This window comes from Puntigrus tetrazona, chromosome 23 (genome assembly GCF_018831695.1).
Source record: "Puntigrus tetrazona isolate hp1 chromosome 23, ASM1883169v1, whole genome shotgun sequence".
Classification (NCBI taxonomy): domain Eukaryota; kingdom Metazoa; phylum Chordata; class Actinopteri; order Cypriniformes; family Cyprinidae; genus Puntigrus; species Puntigrus tetrazona.
In genome coordinates this window covers 17738497-17757057 of record NC_056721.1, presented here as the reverse complement: position 1 = coordinate 17757057, position 18561 = coordinate 17738497, and the positions used below count along the sequence as shown (strand labels likewise).

Sequence of the window (18561 nt, the reverse complement as noted above, 5' to 3'; positions counted from 1 at the left end):
TGAAACTATTCACTGAGAGAATCAGAGCATCATTGTGTCAGCCAAGACGGCATCTAGCAACAAAAGTGGAATGGAGCTTAATTGCTCTCGTCATGGGCGGCCGTCATTGATCAACCGCTTAGGAGGAAAGAAATCACATCCACTGCCAGGCAGTCATAAATCACAGCCACTGGTACATGCACACTCGAGTCCGATAGAATCACGCAAAGACCTCGTGGGCCTGCAAATCATAGGCAATTTATTTTCCCTTCAAAAGAGTTTTAATTGGAATTAGTCTGAGCGATTATATGCTCCAACCAATGGGGGTAGTTTCATCTGGGCGGCTCACTGAGCTGAATAAAGAGCCAAACCAAAGTTCCTCCGCTGGTTACCGTACTCCAAATGTCAGACACTATCAGATAAACACTGAACGTATTCCTGCTTCAAGCCGCTTAAAGCCTAGATTGAACGCTATTGCTCACATACAGCTGGCAAAAATGAAGATTTTACTTCAAAATGTATTCTGTCTTTATTCCTCGCTTGTTTTAAGTACAAAATTGATCACTTTTACTTGATATTACTAAATTTGTATAAATAGCTTGATTGTATGTGGTTAGGCGCCACATCTACTACATCTCATGCTTATTTGTTTCATTTACTTGACTATTGTAGTGTCTTCACCATTGTCAGCAGCTCCACAAGGCACATAAATATGAATACAGATTTGTTTCAGTTGAGTCCCAGCTGATTCTTGGATTGCCTTAAAAATGAAATGCTGGTTTATACCCCTTTTTGCAATAGTAGAATCAATTGGCTGGAAGTAACACAAAGACTCCTTAGGAAACATATAATAGGTCCTCAACCATAAAATTTCATATTTTTAACAAGTCAGAAATTAAAAAATTTGATATTCATTTGTAGAAATTTCTCTGCATGAATTTTTTATTGACTTCTGAGAAAGTCACATAAATTCAAATGTTGATTTAAAAAAAGTGTAGTTAAAAAGTCTCCTTATGGCATAAAATCGACAGTGGACTCTGCCAATACTGATACAGAGTAATATATTCACAGTATAAGACTTGGGGAAACGAGCAGCTGAAAATCAAAAGATTGCAGATACAACATTTTAGCTAAAAATGTTTAATCTCTTCCTGATGCATGTGTATATTTACACATAATAAATTTGCAAAATAGGAAAGAGGCACAACATTTTACACAATGAGCATTTAACAGCCAAATCCTGTCAAGCAGTGCTGATTCAAGTCTGAAACTCTCTTCAAAGGCATCAGGAATTAACAAAGTATTGTAACTTCTTAGTTTTCGCTTGGAAATCTACATGCTCATATTTTTTGTTCCTACGCTTTAAGTTAATTCATCCTTCCAAAAAGGATTTTTCTTTCAATCTGGAAGCACCATGAGCAGAAATCAAAACCCGGATTTGCCTATTCGACTGAGGAGGAGTGTAAGAAAGAGGTGCATGTACAGAAAAAGATAAAAGAGGCGGAGTGGAAAGAAAAATGGATTGGGGGAAATGTGAAGGGTTTGAGGAGGTCGAGAGAAATGAGAGAGAGAGAGAGCTGACAAGGCACTCTAAAAGTTAAAACGAAAAGCTCCTGTGGATCTGAAAACACCTTATGTTCTGGGTTTGTTTTCCTGCTTGGTTTGTTTGTTCCTGTACTCAAAGTAGTTCTCAAAACAAGTGTCAGAAATGAGAGGCACTACTCAAATACTTTATACACAGCTAAGTCTCGGAATGTTAGAATATCTCTGAAGAGTTCCACATGTCTCCACAACTCAACATCTAAAACCAGCTAAAATCAAAGATAGTAATCATCATAAAAAAATAAATTGCATTTAAAGAAAGGCAAAGATTTACATCAAAGTGAAAACACTGCCCTGAGACATTACAACGCAAATTCAGCTGCTTTGGAGCAATCACCACTATCAATAAAGTCCCGCTTTACGTAGTACAAAGCAAAGCACATTGAGATTTTTCCATCCGAAAGTAATGATAAAAAATAAAAATACATTGTTAGATCATGACATTATGATATGTAGAATGATCATCATCTGCCTTTTTGGAATGAAAGTAGAATAGCATGCTTGTATTCTCAAATTATTTTGTAATGCTGTAAAGCATGCAGAAACTTCATCTAATGAAATGAACGGGAAATATACTAACTTAAGGAAAGCCAGACGGAAGGGCCTAAGCTACCTGCAATGCCAAACGTCTAGCATTTTTCTTCTACTCTAAAATCGTACAGACATATACGCCCTGCAGTTGTGTCCTGTATGTTAGGAAGTCTATCTATCGATCATCTCTACTTCATTTATAAAGCCCTCCTACATGATTTCCAAGATTGCCAGAAAATGATAGCTAAGAGTTCAAGTGAGAGCTAAAATACAAACAAGCGAGCAAATCCAACCGTGCTCTAATTGGCTTCAATTGTGAAACACTCCGTGGAAAAGACTGAAAAATAAAAGACTGCTTCCTAACAGGTGAACATCATCTCTAGCCCATAAGGAGATTGTCTTGAATATAAAGATACTGCTGTGAGAGGAGTTGTGGAGGCCTGCCCAGGGTTGATTAGGACAAATCGTGAATGGCATGGAAATCAAACATCGTAAACCGTAATCCCAAAATAAATAAATGTGTAAAGAGTGATTCATTATTACTTTCAGCTGGAACGAACCTGATGTATGGCTGAGGTAACGCGAGCAGATCCTGTCAAACGCTCGTTGGTGCGCGCGCTTTCTTTCTCTCATTGGGGTTCTGACTTTAAATCTTTCAAAGACGTTTCTATCGTGATCTCAGAAAGTCTACTTCTGCTTTAATCTCAGTGGAAAGCAAAGGAGGAGAGGCTCTCTCTTGTTTGAACACGATTGACTTTAAGAGAATTGCCTGCAGCACATGAAAGCCAGTCACTGCGAATACACATCCTCGCAGAGTTACCGACGCTGCAAGAGAAGGCAAAGAGAAACTCAAAACAACCAAGATGGCGAGAAAAAAGTAAAGCAGAGCTCGGGACTTCATCCGCTTGATACCCTGAAACAGTTTGAGAATCGCCTACATTTGTATTTGTAACACTGCAAATCACCAATCTTGATAGAGACGAAAGTTAGTGGGCTGTTGAAAAAATCGAGAGAAAAAGCACAAAACATCCAATAAAAAATGGCATTAAGGAAACCAAGTAGCTTATGAGCTCGAAAATTGAATAAACTGAAAACATAAAATAAATACACATATTCCATAAAAAGCATCTACTGCCCCCTGACATGATGGGCGCTTAAGGACGTGGAAGATAGGTACCACTTTTCTGAGATGAATTCAAATCAGCTTAACTATCAGTTTTCGTGAACGGGTGGCATTCACATACAATTAATCAGTTTAAAAACAAGTTCTGTGCTCAACGGTTTGATTTGTAAGCTTTTAACAAACGGAGGCTGCTAAAAGTGAGTGGAACGGCATGGAATTAACATTTGCTACATTTTACTGCGATGCCACTGAACCTTCTCTTTGTGAATGCGACATTGTGACATCATCAGTAAATCGTAAACACATTGGCGCCAGTTCTTCAATCTCAAGTTTTCCTTCATTCTAGACTGAATTGTGCAAAAAATTACCGAGGCTTAGAGTGCTCAAGGTCTGAATATGAAAGTGAAACACAAAATGAAAACGCCAACTATTAATTTTCGATCGAGTTTTCACCTGGAATAGCAAAAAGAATATGTCCTCAAGTGGCTTTCAGACTAAAACCATAATAGCAATAAAGGTTGAAAAAAGTGTACAAAACTAAACATACAGATTCATCCACCAACTAAACAATGAACCTTTGTTTTTCGTGAGGACGATTTCCTCAAAAAACACTAGGTACCACAAGGGAAACACATTTGTCTGAGTTTGTTCTTTTTGCACATTTTTTTCACTCTCAGTTCTTCAGTCACTAGGGTAGTCAACATTTAAATCATAGCACATTTTATCTAAAGAAAATCGCTTTTTTTACTCAAACAACATTCAAATAAAACATGGCACAGGACATTTTTTTCGATATTTTTTTTCATAGTTCAGTCTTTGTTTCACATATCAAAATTCATCTTATTCTTTCTATGTTAAAATGGAAAACTTTGAACGCATCTTTTCACTCTTTTTGTATAAAAATGCAGTTGCATTTATATATCTATACACATTTATATATATATTTATATCATTTTCATTTGTTGTAGTTCCTGTAAATTGTGCAAATTCCAGCAGTAACACAAGTGGCAGGAGACTGGAGGAGTGAGTTGTTTGATCAACCAAGAGTAAAAAAAAGTTGTTAAAGTAAGCGCTAAATCAAAATGCTGTATGTCGGGTGGGGAAAAAAAGACACCGCTTATCCTTCATGGGCTTTAAGGTCTTCTGGCTCATAATACAAGACATCCTTGGTGAGTAAAAAGCACATGTTGAAGCATGGCTCAATACACACTCCAAAATGATAAAAAATCCAAAAACGTAAGTCCTATTGGTTGGATGTGGCGTCCGGGGGGGAGACATTCTGGTACGTGTTGAGTCTAAAGGAAGTGATGAAAGAGGATTTCCACCCTGGGCTGAGGGGTCTCCAGTGTACTGCTTCTGTCCTTGCAGTCCGTTAGCTTAGTGTGTGTGTGTTTGTGTATGTGTGCGTGCGTGCAGTGCAGTGTGTGTGTGTGTGTGTGTGCCTGTAAGCAGTAGGCTCGGGGGCGGGCCAGGAGGTCAGAGGGAGACAGCTGAGGTGGGTGGGAGAGATGGGGGAGGAGGTCCTCAGCTTGTCAGAGCCATGGTGTCGTATAACCTGTTCCAGTTTACTGCGCAGTCCCTGTCGCCGAGCTAACCTGGCCCTTCTAGTGAAAAGTGGGACAGGATCTGTAGAGGAGGAAATGACCTCAGATTAGAGTGTTTTCTAACGGTTTAGTAGGTAGCTATTCAGTTGGTTTATGAGGCAAAGAACCAGCACGACAAAATTATAAATTACTGTATATACTCTCCAGCATAAAAATGATAAAATGCATAGTCTTAATGCATATAATATAGATTTTTACTTTTTATTTGGCTGCATGAGAAAAATAAATAATTAGATATAAAAATGACACCAAGTCACTATACAATAACAATTAGGATTTCTAAATAAATAAGAAAACCCAACTACCTGGTGTGGTACCTGTGGTGCACTTTTAGTGCGAGACATGAAATATATACCAACAAATACATACTAATGCAATTTCCAAAAGAAATGAAAACACTAGAGGCAGACACCTTTTATTCTTTTAACACAAATTTACACAATTATTTCGCACAATTACTTTTAGCAAAATATATCAGTGTAATAAAAATGTGCCAGGGTCATATATATTAAACCTGTGTTTTAGCACTCTGTGGACATTTCTCTTTGAAACTGTGGCGAAACGATGTACATGTATATCTTTATGAGACAAGGTCAGAAGGAACATCATAAAATTATCTGATTTTATGATTGTTTTTTGTTTATTTTATGCTACTGGGCGAGTGAACAAGCGCGGAGGAAGGGGCTAAAAAGTTGTGCCAGAGGCAGAGTGAACTTAAAAATAATAATGAAGGTGGGGTTCAAACCTACAACCTTTTGGTTACCAGTCAAAAATCAAGATCTTTAAACCACTCGCTTCACCGCTTCATTTGGGTATCGTGTCTGTCTGCTAACGGAAATGCAAATGTGCTCTCTCCAGAACTTGTTTGGGAAACAGCGTGTGATGCTAACACACCCATCTGCTTGGTTTAACCAAAAGCAAGTGTCTAAATGTAAAGTGGAAACGGCGAAGAAAAGAATCTCCAACACCTCAGCGCGGATAATGGACTGCTACACTTCCTCCTGTTTTCACGCAGGTTCAGCGAAGGGTGTTCGTGTGGACACGCGGCGCATCTGGATAATAAAGATTAATGAACATAAACGGCTGTTTAAAAACAAGCAGCTGCAGTGTATTAAATGTCAGACAGAGAGAGGGAGAGCGGTTTCATAGAGAGCCTAGATGATGTTTGATGAGTTGTGTTAGACTAAACTCTCCCGAAGGCAAGGAAATGGAAGACGGAAATGAAATCGCTTTAGAAAGAAACACAAGGCTAGGTTCTAATCTATGGACACCTTTTATATCTGCTTAATGGGTGAAGAAACACAGTTGCAAATGTAGGAATAATTATGCAGACCCACTGTGTCTATTTCTTTTCTTTTCACTTAAAACACACACACACACACACACACACACACACACACATTTCTGTGCGAGGTAGAACTAAATGGTCTCCTTCTGCGGCTCATTATCTCTCCATTTATCCAGCCTGGCTGGAATGAGTCACTGCTTTTGACACATGATCTCGTGTGTGCTGTCAGATGGCGTTATGTGTGAAGGGCTACATTGATAATACTGCATCTGAGTGGTCATGTATTAAAAGTGTTACATTCTCAGACTTTGCCATTTTAACAGTCTATAAGAAAGCTGGGCCTGACTGTTTTCGTCGAAATCTGATGTATTAGTCATAGTAGGCGTGTTTTTTTTTTTGTTTTTACTCTATGTAATATCTTCAGAATGGCATACTTTTACACCCTTTTTCAAAGAAAAGTGTGTGCATTATTTATAGCAAGAGAATTTTCTGTATGCATGAAATAGCTACTACATATTTGCTGAATTGTTAAGTGTGCAACTCAGAGCGCACTGTTTGAAATAGTGTATCCCATGATGCAACACGCTTAACTTGACCTTCTGTTTCAAAATGTGATATTAACCAATTTTGTTTACACTTGGTAAACTATTAATGAACAGTGGTATACCCAGTAATACGCTTTTCTCTGATCGGATATCTATCAGACTTGTTACAACGGGCTCCATTTAGACTCGCCCTACATAAATTGTGTCTTCGCAAAGGATATAAATCTGATCTTTAATTCCAATGTTATATCCGAAATGCGCGCATGCGTTTTATTCACCATCAGCACATTTCAAGAATAAGACCGCAACTGGGAGAGGAGTTGCAACAGCACTGGAAAGATAAGTTAGTCTCACTACTTAACTAAGACGTATTGTGTATTGTTGAACATCTGTGTCTTTCTTTTAGTTTAATTTAGGCAGTTTGAACATCAGTTTGTTGAAGAGATACTCAGCTACTTCATCATCAGCGATGGCACATGTGCATCAGCGGCTGTCATATCTGACTATAACATAGCATTATTTTTGCAAGAGTAATATTTACATATGTAGTTTTAACAACGGATGCATTTACATTTGTTTAGTTTGACCACCTGATGTGGTTTGAGCAATTAAATGTAAAAAATAAAAACTCAAAAGGACATTCTCTAAAAAATAAAAATTAATTGCTCTTATTATTAAATATTGACATGGTTTATAGTTAACATTTTCTAAAACAATATACTAAAATTATATATATATATATATATATATATATATATATATATATATATGATTTACTAAATTTACCTCACTAAAATATCATTCAGTGTAACAATCTTAGATATATTTACAACAAAATTCTATTTATATGGCACATTAAAGACACCCCAAATACTAATTTGTATTTTTACCCATTTGTAAATAAGATTTTTTACTCATTTAAAACACTGTTTTAATAGCTTCCTTATTCTTTTTATATATATTTTAATACATACAAGTCAGTATGTATAAGCATGTTGTATTTACAAAAGTATTGTTACACTGAATGACAATGTAACATTATTTAAAACCAATTTTGCATATTTTTTCCTCCTCCAAAACATATTTGAAACCTTAAAAGCAGGCACATTTAAATACTTTCTATAAATGACTTTTCGTCAATTTCTTTTAATGAGGACATCTTTTGACCTGTATAAATAATAGTATTCACACTGTGCAGTGCAGTGCGCTAGTATTGCATTCTGAACAAAGTCATGCTTTTCTTTTGCTTACCTCGCCTTTGTAACTTGGTGATGTAGAGGTAGATCTCGTGGAAGGGCGCTCATGCTGTTAAACTGGCTCAGGTGGAGTCTGGACTGCTCCAGCGAGATAAAGCGCCATGTCCTGATCACTGATGGCAGGCATGCGCATGATGTCTGAGTAATACCTGCAGGACAGCATAACAGCGGGTCCAGATGAGTGTGATGATTTAAGGTCATTTAAGGTTTTAATTAGCGACTAAAATGTTCTGCTGAGCAAGATCTTAGTCCACTAACCTTTCTACCCAGTTCTTGTAGTTGGGAATATCTTTAGCATAGAGCAGCTTATTAGAAGGGAATCTTTGCCGAGCTTGTGTTCAGATGTGGAGCAGGAGTCCATGAAGGTTTGGGCCACTACGGAGAGGCACGCATCTGTGATGCTGTTCTTGTGGATGTCGAACACAAACTGAGGGTTCTTGATCACGTTCACCCAGAACCTCAAAGGCAAACTGAGAAGGAGGGGAAGAAAAACGGTAGATAATGAGAACAAAATCAATTGATTTCAAAATCAGTCATTTAGTCTATGCGGTGGTCCTCCTCACCAGTTGCTCTTCCAGGTGTGTCGAACATCTGAATCTGTGATTTGGTGTTTGTCCGCCTGCTATTCAGGAAGTCAAACATGTATTTAATGGCGAGAGGGAGGGCACTGCCACGTGAGCCGTGCTGAATATCGTCTCAAACAAATCATCGACAAATTTCTGTAAAGTACCCAGTAGTGAAAGAAAAAAACAGGAAGGTCTTGTCTGAGATTCTTAATGAATATGGCTGTAAAATGTCCTTTTTAGATTCAATAAATATTAAATAATATAAAAAATATATTAAAATTGCAACTCTGAGTTTATATCACAATTCTGAGAGAATACAGCTGAATTGCCAGTTTGTATCACAAATTTTTTTTTGGGCTTTTATTCATATTAAACACTAAGTTTAACAGTGAAATTACCTAAATTTATCATTCAAAATGAAAAGAAATTCTCCCTAACATTTAAATACTGGAATTGTTTATATATTAGCATGACATAATCGGTAGAATGCGCTGATGTTATCAACAAAATGTGTTTTTTCATTTGATTAAATTTAACATCTTTTCCCCTACAAGCAGACAATCACTGTATTACAGAAACTTTCTGGACAGGAAAAGCCTGAAAATGTAACGATTCAAAGCTATTACAACTTTCTCAGCTGTAAACCTCTCCTATTGATCACAATGACTACTTGCACAAAATCGCTACTTGCAAAACTTACCAAAGGCCTAAAATCGCTAAACAGCCTCAAGCAGCCGAACAGGAGATGTCGGTTTATTCATCATGTCTGAGGCGGGGAGAACAGCAGTGGCTCTCCAGATAATATGGAGTGTGTTGATTAGGATACTGGTGTGTATGTGTGTGTCTGAGACAGACAGACACAGTCCATGAGGTTTCCCGGCATTCATTCCGAGCTCTGTCACCCACGCACCATGAAGCACTCGATCCACAACAAATTACCTGTCTCCTGCTGTTCTCTTCCGCTCCAGCATTACATTTATCTATCGTTTTTTATTATGTATCAAAATTGACCACCCGAGAGGCTTGTAAACATATTCTGATTTCATTTTTTTCCTAGCCTAACAATTAGGAGGCAAAGCAATAAACCAAGAATGGGGGAAGAAGATAGAAGAGCAAAAGGAGTGGGAATATTATATTGTGTTTCAACTAGATTCAAGTGATTTCTCTGTCAACACTGAATATAATTCTGGGACAATTGCGGCCAATCTGAACATATTTGATGTTTATTGCATTGGGTTGGGATAAAAACTACATTTCACATTGTTTTTATCATCATCAAAACTTAAAGATGCCGTTTTGTTGATCCAGTCTCAACTAGACAATGCTAAATACAGGTTTAAACGGGTCCAAAAAGTTTTGAGCTCGTCCAGCACACTAGCAACACTGGATTTAAACCATACCATCTAAAAGTGGAAGTTCTGATTCTAACACAAACCCACCATGTTCTGTGTATTTTTGTGGCTTTCAGAGCAGATGTTATACCTCTTTTTGTGTTAAATATATCATTTGGGCAAGCTTTTTACAATATTAGATCAAAAGATCTTCAAAGAAACCAGGAAAGTGGACAAAGAGGCCAGATGTTAACTGATGTAAGGTGATCAAAACAAATCTTATTAGAAGGATTTAGAACAGTGTTGCCAAGTCCTCTATTTTAACTGCACTGTCGCAGCAGGTTGTTTTCAATATCAAGTGGGTTAAAGTGACCCCAATAACGTGATATTTACCACTGTTAATTTTACCAGTCGGACCCGATCAAAAAAATGTGTTTTACCCCAAGACTGAAATGTTTTTTAAAAATGCAGTTGGGCTAGTTTTGATGTGAAAACCTGGCAACCCTCAAGCTCACCTTGGTGGCCAGCAGTCGTGTCAGGTAGATCTCTGACACCATCTTGCTCCCGCGATCTCCCTCTCGTTGGTCTGCATGGTCGTGGTTTTTGACAAGGTGCCAGAGTTTGGTACCGCTCTCTAGATCGGGTGTGATCATGGGCGTCCTGGACCGCAGACTGTCTGGGCTGCTGGCCGTCCTCAACATACTCTCTGAGAGAAAGAGAAATCATCAAATGATTTCTAGCGTTTTATATCACGGATAGTACTACTTTTACATTTTGCTAGGATGAGAAACAATCCCACTTGCCAAAAAGAACTGTTTATTCTGATTAATGTTAAAGTTCAACAAACTATATGGCAAAAATGTATGTCTTTTATCATGTTTCTTATACTGCTGCCATTTTATAAAAGCAATACAGCTTGAAAGGCCATGCGTTACAGCAATTTTACCTTAGTCAAGGGTGTTTTAGGTACTCATACAGCATTAAAATCACTGCAACGCATGACTTCTCAAGGCTTATTGCTTTTATTTCATCATAATTTGCGCTATCTGGATGGTTCAGAAATCTCTGGTAGTATTGAACCCACCCATCTTCATAAATATAATATAAAGTGAAAACCTAAACAGCATAAAACAGTCAGATCGGCGGTTGTAAATCAGGTCCGGCGGTCTCTTCTATCTGATGAGCAGTCGGCTGCTAAATACCCAGGAGTTACACATCAAAGATGAGAGCAGAGAGGAGCTGAGCTCTGGCTAATGGATGGTTAAGCACAGTAATCTGTCTGAGGATAAGGCATTCTGGGTAAGGATCATTTCCTGTGGATGCCCTAAACTACAATGAATATACTGCATCTGCAGAATCCATCAAAAACTCCCTCAGGTTTATTCTATCCTTAAGTGGCAAGTGGGAGTGAAAGATAGAGTCCCGCGTCTGGAGTCTAGTTAATCAGTCACAGACTGGCAGACCGGCGTGCTTGAAAGAAACAGCCACTGTAAGCTTAATTCGGCTCCTTGCAGCGCTTTTATATTACACCGCATAAAAAAGTCAAGGCTTAGAATAACATAATAGTAAAAAAGCAAATAAATAATAAATAAAGGAATAAATAAACCAGGGAATGAGCATTTATAAGCTAAACAGAGACCACAAGATAGCGGAGATAAACAGTAATGGCTGAAACTTACTCTGTGCAAGTATGTCAACACCGACAGTCAGGAAACTAAATGTGTTAGAAAGCAATTCATAATGCAGTGCGAGAGTGTGTTGCCTTCATGGTGTTGCTGCAATGATTGGCATTAGCATAACGGTCTTCTACGGTCAAGTTTCTAGTTCACGCCACCAACAAAGTTGTTGTTTTTCTGAACAATGTAGCATTAAACTGATTTATAAATTTGTAAATGGACATTTGTAATGTTACTAAAGAAGGTTAAAGTGAAGCGAGGTCTTTTAAAAATGTAGAATCATGAACGATTTTATTATGGTTTCCTACAAACATTGTTTTCAGCATTAAATACATACAAATGATTGCTGCGGGATCATGTGACGCTGTAGACTAGTACTACTAGAGGTGACTACAATTCACCACAGAAATAAATACAATTTCAACATATATTACAATTGAGTTCTTTTAAATTGCAATAGTATTTCACAGATTTACTGTCAAATAAATATTTTTGATCAAATAAAAAAAAAACAACAACAACAAACAACACTCAAACTTGTATATTTTTTTTGCTTCTGTTTATATCAGCATTATATCAATCAGGGTGATTGATATAATGCTGATACAAACAGAAGCAAATAAATATCAGTACTTTCTAAATATCAGTATCAGCTATAGAAATCTCCATATTGGAGGACTGCTGGCCAAACATTTGCCTTTGCGTACTTGCAGTTGAATTTTAATGTATTTATGAGTATGTTTCTAGGCCAAACAGGCCATTCGTGCCTGCCTGGTGCAAGCAACGCACAAGTGTTTGCATCTCGTTCCTCAATGTGACACAAATCGCATATAATGTTCAGCTCAGGATAATAAAGGATGACACGAATATATAAAAATACCCTGTGAGCAGTCTGAAATAAGACTTCCTCTGTTCTCTCTCGTGGCCTGTGAATGCATCGTTCATTATTAATGGTAATGAGTGTCAAACTTCATTACGGAGGCCCAGGAGATGCATATCTGTCCGGTGCTCTTATCGCCATGTCCATTCTGGAGGCTGGGGAGGAACGTTCCTTAGGGTATTGAAGATATGAATTCACTTCCTGTGCTAGGGTGTGAAGGGGTTTGGAACAATGTTCAAAGCTATTTTCTGGAGCTTAAAAATCCAGGAAATCAAATAAAAAAAAAACGTAAGAGCCAGTTCATGTAATGTCCGCGATCTACACCGACACCGCAATGACTGTGCTAACCGCCACCGTTTCTATGGCAACGAGCGAAACACGACTTGAACAACAATACGAACGTGTGTCCAGTGTTTGAGCACTCAGAGAATTATCCCAGACATGAAGCCCCCTCTCAAAGGGAAATATAATGGACGTCTGCCATGAGAGAGCCATGGCTTGAGTGCATGTAATTCTGCGGCAATCACGGATACTCGCTTCTGAGGAGGACAGACAACATTAAACAGCTTTTTCTCTCTGATCCCCCTTCCCTTTTTTTGGGTTGAGGAACAAAACACCTTCAGTTCTGTGCTATCATCACCTCTTATTCGCACAAACAGCCAAAGTGCTCCAAAAACAAAACAAAATCATCACAAAGAACAGGCGAAAAACATCAAGTCTGCTAGCTTTTTGAAATCGAGACACGAGGACACGATACTAGTGCGAATCCTCATTTTCAGGGGAAAAATAGCGGCCAGTGAGTTCTGGGTGCAATACAAATCTTTCGGTTGAATATGGAAAATGTGATCTCGCTCTTTTGATGAAAGTCTCTGAGGAGAAAATAAAAACTAGACGTTGAGAGTTCATACCGTATCTGCTGAGGGACTTGGTGAAGGTAGATGAGTTTGAGATGTTGTATGCAGAGTTTTGCTTTGGCACCAGGGCGATAACAGACCCATCTGTTACCTGAGAACATTGAGGAACACAACATTACTGCAAATTACTCAAAAAAAAAAATGTACACAATTTATCAAATGTTTTTGATAAATGAGCACAGAATAAGCATTTCAGAATTATTTCAGAAGAATCATGATAGTGAAGACTGGACTAATGATTAAAAGTCAGCTTTGCAGTCACAGGAAAGCAAAAGAAAAACAGTACTTCATAATATTACTGGTTTTACTGCATTTTTGGAAAAAAATAAATGCAGCACAAGAGACTTCTTCCAAAAACACGACAAAATTGCATTTTTATGACATTTCAAAGACCTTACAGCTTAGTCCATTTCTGTCCATAACACCTTTATTTTCCTTATTTGTGCTGTTTATTTTCATGGTAACAGCTCAGGTGTGGAGAGTAACTGTACCTGATAGTGTGCTAGTGTGTTCAGGCGTTTCCAGTCATTATCAATCTTAGTAGTGACATCCTCATCCTGCAGAATGATCCTCGCCAGTCGCCCCTGCCGCCACTCTGAAACAGAAAACAAGATGGTGTGTCAATAAGAACAGAATGATGTTTCATGTCTTTACTTATTCATTAACTGATTTTTCAACAGAGGATGCCCTCAAATGGCTCGTAAAAGCAAGTTTTTCCAAATTTAACTCACTTTTGGGGACTGTGCTCAAACTCTAGCTATGTGTATACAACAAGCACATCACTCCCACAGCAAGGACGACTGACCACTTGAGGGAAGCTTTCCTCTTTAGAAAGGCTTCATTTAGAGGACAACCTTGTGCAGACCTTGTCCAAATCTCCCTGTGCAGAGCATAGTAGCTTGTGCTAGCTGGACAGATAGCAGGTGATCAGGTGAGCGACATAACTAGGAATTCAGAGTCCGGGTCGGATCTAAATTACGGATCTGATCAAGGTCATGGGAATGACTATTCTAAGCCTCTTACAAGCAAACCGTTCCAATAAACAACCTCCCTGTTTGTTTGTTGCAGAGGGAAGTCGCAGTTTCTTATTTCCAAACAGGCTCTGAAAGACAACTGCCAAGGAGCAGAGCAAAGCCAGATGAGATCTGCAGCTGATAGCATCACTCAGACTGAGCCAGATGACAATCATGTTGGGAACTGCTCGAGCTAATGGGATCTTGCTGTGGATGATATGGTTCAGTGTCTATTTCCCTGGTGCCCACAACGGTGACTTCAGCATCCATTTATATCAAGCTGCTGATAAGCTGAACATTTGTATCAGTTGACAATACTTGCTTTGAACAGAAGCATTTGATTATAAGAACATGCAATAGTGATGTTAATAATTTAATAATTTAATTAAACATACCAATGGTCAATTCAATTAAGCTCATTTAGTGCGTATGTGAAAAACAATTTTGGATGCAATTAACCCCGATATATGTATATATACACTTTCACCCAAACCACAAATCTCTTGAGGGATTTAACCCTGGGTTATCATCTTTTTAACCCTGTGTAGGGCCATTCTTTACCCAGGGTTATGAAACATCTGGCTTGTGCAATTTTTAGAAGAGGTTAAGCACCGCTTTTAACCCTAGCTTATGAAACCTTCCCGAATTGCAGAAGCAAAGGTTTACAGTATACGGTGTGGTGCCAGAATGTTACAGCAAATTATTTATCAACAGAAAACCAATCATAAACCATCTCATTCTATATTCAAGTGCTTTGCCACAGAAAGCTCCACTTTAACATTAAACATTTTCAGAGATGGACAGGCAGTTATTAAAATGGGTCATTTGCCAATCAATGTTATTGACCTCATAAATATGCAAATAGGAACATTAACCCAGGGTTTCCAAATGTAGAGTATGAATCCAACTGCCCAGCATTAATTACAAATCCTGGGCAAAGTATAAATAGTGTGCAACATGAAACAAGTTAACCCTGGATTATCCATATGTATAACAATTTCAAGTGCTAAAAGCATTTTGTGTCATATTCCTTCCTCATCTTTCTCAAAAGTCTTACCCAGGTCCATATCTCCTGCTTTGGGTCTCTGGGAGTATGGGCTTCCTTTATACACAGCATCCAGAAGCTTCTCCTTCACCTGGGTGATAGTGTCACAGTTCAGGCATTTCACAGTCACCTCTGGGCCGTTCTCGTTCTCAGGGTTCACACAGTGAAGAGTCTAAAAGGAGATGAGATTAATCAGCTTCAGCAATTTATTATTAGCATCTGTTTTGAAGAGTTAAAGTACTCTGCACTGTAAAAAGTTAATCAAGTTAAAAATACCAGTGAGCTGCCTACCCTTTCAAAGAAAAATAGTTTATTTTATAGAATAATGATTATTTCGTGACATGAAATGTGTTAAATTATATTGTGACAATATATTACAATAAATTGAATAATACAGAAGAAATTGTCACTTTTCAAAAATATGAAATATATATTTTGGATGTATTTATGCAATAAGTAATAAATGTGCACATACTGTGTATATTTATAATGTATCTATAAATGCAAATACATGCATGTATATACTTAAAAAAGGATGTTATGTTTAAATATTAAATATATTTATTTATATATATTTTAAAATATAAGAATATCTTATATACAAATTAATAAAAGTAAAATCTTTAAAAAAACATACTGTATGTTTGTAAAATCATTGATACATACATATACAAAGTACACATACACATATAATGTAAACTTTTTTTTCAAATCAATATATCAAAGCAGTATAGCACTAGTTTCCTATATATCATTGCAATATATCACATTTTATTTTCCAGTATGTTCCTATATAATTTTTGTTTTGCAATTGCCTACTGTTGCCATCCTTAAAGCTGTTAAGTGACTGTTTTGAAATGCTCTACATTTTTGAGAAATCCATCAGCAGAATAACACTCTTTACATGTAGTGCACAGAGAATTGACTCAATTAATTTCAACAGAGTTTAGGGTTAGCATGTTACTAAGCTAACAGCATGGCGCTTTAAAATTATTTCAAGCTCACTTTTGTCTTATATAATAATTGTGCACATGAATTTTACCTGAGACCATCAGGTAAATTTGGGTTTAATCTTGATGTTATTGCAAATTCAAATATGTAGAGACATAAGGAAACAACAGATGAGTTTGGTAATGTTGTGCACTTGCACTGACCAGAGTCTTGTAGTCAATCTGCTGTCGGATGAGTTTGTCCTCACTGAGAGAGTATCGGGCCTCTCCAGTGATGGCGTCTATAGGGCCTTTTTCCATCTGCTGTTTTATAGCACAGTACAGCATGAAGAGAGGCTCACCTGCACACTCCTGTAGAGAGAAAGAGTGTCAGGAAACAACAACAGTGTGTTAGAACTCCATAATGTCATGAATACATGCACTGTGACTCTTTCACCTCATAAAAAGTGGAAGACAAAGCAAAAAGATGACGTAATCGATAGCCCTTCTTTCTTTCATAGTAAACACACGGACATAAAATGCATTTCAGGTATGTATATTGAGCAAAACTTGATTACTGATAAACTGTCACTTCAGATGTGAAAAACAAGCAGCTATAATGGTGCACCGCTTTCAAATAATCACAAGGACTTGCCAATCAATACAACCATTAGCCTCTCACACACCTCAAAAGCCCCTCTCTAAAAAGACAAACAGTTTAAACGCAGGGAGAGAGCGAGAGATAGATGGAGGTTAACGATTGGGAGGAAGCACTTAAACCTTTTGTGAAACAAACGGATAGGTGTGGAGAGAGAGATTGCTGGGGTGTGGACTGATAGGTTGTTTTCTGCATTAGCATTAACATCTTTCACGGACTAACAAACAACTTTCAGTTTTCAGTATCTTTGTATTTATGTGCTGGCTGGTTAGATGTCCATTAGCAGTTAACTAGCCTTATGGAGTCTGGCTTATGATTCATAACTTTTTCTGGACAATTAGCATCCACTCAGAGTGCAGACTGATATGTAAAGACAACAGCTAAAACTAAAAACTAAATCGTAAATTGAAATAGAAATAAAACTTTTAATATGTGAAATGATATTTGTAGATTCACATAACAAATATTGTGTGAATTACACATTAAAACACAAATTCTTAAGTTACAATGAATATACTTGCTAATCACTACTTTCTGAGGCAGAAACTATAAAGGATCTGAAGCTACAATGTGAACCGACTGAAAAAACAGCTTAAACCAGCCTAGTCTGATTGGCTGGTCCTAGCTGTTTAAGACGGAAATAGCTGGTTTTAGCTGGTCTTCCAGACTGGTTGGGCTGGTAAGGCTGGTTTTAGCTGGTTGTCTCCCAGGTAAGACCAGCCTGGCAGGCTGAAAATCTGGACAAAACCCTCTAAAACCAGCTTGCTGACCATCTTAAACCAGCTAATAAAAGGCTGGGAGACCAGTTTTAGCTGTTTCTTTTTCAGCAGGCAAGCTATAATGAAGTGTAGCCTAATGAGTTTGTGACAGAAATGAGCAATTAGCAATCTTCAGCTTCAGACAGAAAATTTGTGGGAATTAAATATTAACAAAATCTGAAGCTTTAATAAATAAACATTCTAATAGCTAGTTTCTGAAACTACAAATAATCTGAGGAACTGTACTGAGACAGAAATTAACAATGAATGGTTTTAGCCTCAGATTTTGTGCAGAATAATCTTACCATTCGTTTTTTACCTCAAACTAGTGATTAGTAAACTCGTCATTGTAGATTCAGACATAGCAAATATTGTGTGAATTAATACAAAATCTGAAGCAACAATGAATAGTCTAAGCTAATCGCTAGTTTCTGAGGCAGAAGCTACAAAAGATCTGAAGCTAGAGTCTGAAGCTATAATGAATTGTAATTAGTTTGAGACAGAAATTAGCAATTAGCAATCTTATTCATTGTAGATTCAGACATGGCAAATATTATGTGAATTACACTTTAACAAAATCTGAATCTACAGTGAATAAACTTGCTAATCGCTAGTTTCTGAGGCAGAAGCTACAATGGATCTGAAGCTGCAATCTGAAGCACCAATGAATTGTAATGAGTTTTTCTGAGACAGAAACTAGCAATTAGCATTCTCATTCATTGTAGCTTCAGATTTTTTGTGGTACTGTGTGAAAACCTTTCTAAGCACTAGTTTCTGCCTCAGAAACGAGTGATTAGCAAGTTTATTCATCTTTGTAGATTCACAGACAGCAAATATTGTGTGAATTACAAATTCGGAAGATA

General features: G+C 37.5%; 1 pseudogene; it reads right to left on the bottom strand.

The window, feature by feature from the left end:
• LOC122328574 overlaps positions 1-18561 on the bottom strand; it is a 44550-nt pseudogene that overhangs the window by 2936 nt on the left and 23053 nt on the right.